Raw genomic sequence first — 4,509 nt, forward strand, 5'->3', positions numbered from 1 at the left:
GTTGATTACTTTCTCCCAGAAGTGATTTTAAATAACTTGCTGAGAATATGACTTGAAAAAAGAGTACCCACACTTCTATAAAAAATTATCAAAAATCAGCAGAAAATTTAAAAAAAAATATTCAAAACATGGCTGGAAAATAAGAAACAGGAGGAATTTCTGAGTAATAGAAAGTCGATGAGATTCTATCTATAGAAAATCGAAACTAGTGAAAAGCACAGTTCAAAATACATAAAATTAAAAACTGTTGCAGAGATAGGAGTGGTCGAAAGATCTTCAAAACCAGAGTCAATGGATGCAAGGAATCACTTTTGGGAGAGTGACAGGATGACTCTTTAGGGAACCATAGGGAAGAGTTGCATTTGTACCCAGATTAAAGTAGAGATTATGGGCACTGAGGCCAAAGAGGCGGAACACTGGTCCAGGTAACTTTGACTACAAAAAAGCTTCATATCCAGAAGTTAACTAGTGGTAGATGCAGTATGTTGCACACCTTCCTTGGAATCTGTACCTAAATGAAAATGCCATCCATATATAGAAATACGATGAACCTCAAACCTAAAGAGGATTGCTTAACTAAGTAAGGGTCACTAAACTAATATTTCAAAAGACAATTCCTTACAATATAATTAGAAATTCAGTACAACCCCAGCCAAACACATAATAGGATTTTTATCGAACTTGACATATAAATAGACAAGGTTATTTGGGAGGGGCAATTGGAGTGATTTGTCCTAACGGATACCAAAGCATACAATAAAGCTATGGAAATGCAAGGGACATACTAGCATGGGAATAGACAAGTCGATCACTGGAACAAGCTGGAGAGTCCAGAAGAAGTGTTAACATGTTGATGTGCAGGTGCGTGTATGAAGGCATGAGAAAAATGAAATTTCAAATTAGCTATGATAGGCTGGATAGTTATTTAAATACAATTGGTCCTTTAAATTAAAATTAAATTAGAACCTTACTGAATAAGATATCAAAAATAAATCATAGAACAATGAAACTGTAATGTAAATTTTAGAAAACTTACAGTAATTAAAAAATAGGATAATGACTCTTGACTCTAGGGGACTAGGAAAGTACCTCCTAAGAAAGATATGAAAACCACAAATTAAAAAGTGAATAATTGAAAGATCAGCTACATAAAAGTCTAAAAATTTATTTTTGATAAAAATCATTAGTAGTAATGATAACAATGATAAATAATAATAATAAAGAAAATACTGAAAGAAAATAATTGCAAAAAGTTTGAGATAAGTATTAATTGTCATTGCACATAAAGAGATCCTACATTAATAAGAAAGAGAAAATAATCTAATTAAAAATTGAATCAAAGATATAAGGAAAGAATTTACAATCAGAAAAAAGATATAATAAATATATGCAAAATGATATTAAGCCTTAATACTAATCAGGGAAATTGAAACACAATATTGCTATATCATTTTTACTATGCAGGTTATATAAAATTTAAAAATTTAATAATGTCCATTAGGGGTATAAGCATGGAGAAACAAAAATCTTCATAACCCTTTGATGGGAAGTTAAAGTCACAGAAAAATTTTGAAGGATACTTCTGTCAATATCTATCAAAATATAGCATTTCTATAAACCATATGCATGAATTTTACCTTTCATATTTAGCCTAGAGAAATATTCACATATTTGCCCAAATGTTCGTATATGAGAATATTTATTGCTGTGTTCTTTATAAGAGCAAATAAATCAAATCGATCTGATCTCCATCAATAAGAGTAGCTAAATAAATCATAGATGCCAGTTCAATGCACATAGTAAAAGAATGATTTATAGCTACATAAACAGATAATAGTCACTAAGATATCAAAGCATTCTGTAATAGTAATGCATAGCTTTTAATATTATTTAATATTGCTTTAATAAAACAATAATCCATATCATAATGTGTGTTGTAGGACATCATTTACATTTTTCAAATGTATGTGTGTATGTTTGTGTGTGTACATGAAAGAGGAGTATAGGGATAACTGCATAGGAAGTGATAAATACAAACACTGCTGACACTATTCTAAGCAAGAGATAGTGGATTATTTCGGATGAAGTTTTCAGGGGTAATGAAGTGGCTGGATTTGAGATATTTAGGAAGTTAAAGGAGGACATAATGATGAAGGAGTAGGCGATGTAAAACTGACTCCTTGGTCTGTGCCTGGTATAAGTGGTTGAACAGTGGTAACCTTCATTGGTGTCACAAGATAGCATGTTTGGGGGAAAGTTTGTTCATTTAGTTTTGGAAATGCCAAGTTTGAAGTGCCCTTGAGGCACAGATGAAGTGAGAACAAGGAAGCAGATTATATTTCGGTTGAAGCTGAAAGTTCTTGCCTGGGCATATATAAATTCATATCACCTGCATAAAAATAACTGAAGGTGGGAAGGAGGTCCCACACAGAATGAGAAGAGCAGAGGACCTCAAGGTACTTCACATGAATGGCCAGAAAGAATAAGATGAGCTCAGAAAGCAGACAGAGGAAGAGCAGCCAGGTGACAAGAGGATAATAAGAAAAGACATGGCATAGGAGCCAAGAGATGAGAAGGATTTCAAGAGAAGAACCAATCATTCTAAAGGCTGCCGAGGACTGGAAAAAAAAAAGCCCATTATGTTTAACATCACAAAGGCCATTGGTGGTATTAGTGGAATGATGGGTAGGAATCTATTATTTAAGAAAGGAAAAACCTGTTACAAGGCATATAGCACAGTTTGAACAGTATTATCTCTCTGTGGTGGGATTACCAGTTACAGTACACGAACTTTGTCCTGTAGACCTAAATAAAGTAAGCCTGTGAACGTCAGCCAATAAAAAATTACTGATTGCATAGGCTTCCCTGGGGAAAAATTTTTCTTCCCCTATATCTTCGGGAATTTTCATAAAAAGAAATTATGACACGGGTGAAATTTAAGTGATCAATAATTTTGTTAAAAATAAAATATTTGTAGCTCAACTAGTAATTTACTTGTGGGGTATCACTTTTTAAGTTTCAAAACCACAAGAGTAAACTATTTATATAAAAAAGAAAATAGTCCCTTGGCAAAAAAAATTATTCTAAAATCCTAGCCATGGAATGTCTCTTTTAGAATTTTACCACAGCTTTTTACTGAAAGCATTTTGTACATTTTGGCACTCATACCATGGATAAAAATTCTGCTTTTTGCTTTAGTTATTTGAATATGTAAAACCAAGTAAATCTGAAATATGAATAACACAAAAATTGCTATAAACCTCCCCTCTATTTTGGCTGGGAAAACCATCACGTTCATACTTGACAAATATCTCCAACATAATCTAAAGTACAAGCCTGCTAATGCATTTGGCATTTTTCTGTAGACACAATTTATTCACTGGTAATAGAAAATAGCATATAAACGGATTCCTAGAATCTAGAATATTAAGGAAATAAACTAAAATAGAATGGCAGTCTTACAGTTACTTTAAAAAAAGTTAAGGGTGAATAATCTATTTTACTTTGTGTTGTTGTGAATCTTACAAACTAAAAATAGTTGAAATAAGTTCTTAGATGACGTCAGCATCATGTAAGATAGATAATTCAAAATAAATAATAACTGAGAAGGAAACAAGAGGATATTATTCTCTTTCATTATAAAATTGCCTTAAGAAAAAAATCACCTCAATTAAGATTTTTCTTTAATTCTAATCAGAGGGCATAATATCCTCTTTTTGTTCGTATATACTAGCTTGAAGGATCTTCACAATACTCATATAATGTCTGGAATTGAGAGACATGTGGAGGCTTAAGTAGAATTTGCCAATTTTTTCTCTTGTCTTTTGAGCGTCTCATGAAGGGTAAAGTTAATTTCAAAACCACTCACTGAATTTGAAGTTGACTTTGGAGTTTTGAAAGTTCCAAACTTTGGAAGTTACAATGACTGGGCCAGAGTCAAGGGACAAGACTGTATGTGGAGGGCAGAAATGCGAGAATTCTGAATTTAAATTAAAGCTGTAGAACCAGCTATTTTTTTTTAACTTTTTTTATTGTGAAATATAACATATATACATAAAAGCAATATATTTAAAGGTACATTGTAATTGGAGAACCAAGATAGTGGCTTAGTGAGGTGTGGGATTTAGTTTGTCCTCCAGAGCAGCTAATAAATAGCCAGGAACAGTACAGAACAACTGCTGCGGCCACGTCAGTGACCAGGCACACAGCGTACACCAGTCTGGACAAGCTGGACCGGTTGCGAGCCCACCCAGAACCGTGAGTTCCCCATGCTGAGGTGGCTGGAGCCCCTCCCCAACAGGCTGCTTCCCAGAGGGGAAAGGAAAGAGACTTTACTAGCAGTAAGGGGCTGAGCCACAAAACTCAAAATTGTGGAATAAATTAACAAATTCTGACTATTAAAAATAGCCCCCCAGGTCATCTGAACCTCGAGTAAAAGCAGAGGTCACTGTTTTTCGCCCTGGCACAGAGGAGGCAGGGCTGATGGAAAAAGAAAAAAGTAAAAAAAAA

The sequence above is a fragment of the Tamandua tetradactyla genome, chromosome 2 (genome assembly GCF_023851605.1).
Source record: "Tamandua tetradactyla isolate mTamTet1 chromosome 2, mTamTet1.pri, whole genome shotgun sequence".
NCBI classification, from domain to species: Eukaryota; Metazoa; Chordata; class Mammalia; order Pilosa; family Myrmecophagidae; genus Tamandua; species Tamandua tetradactyla.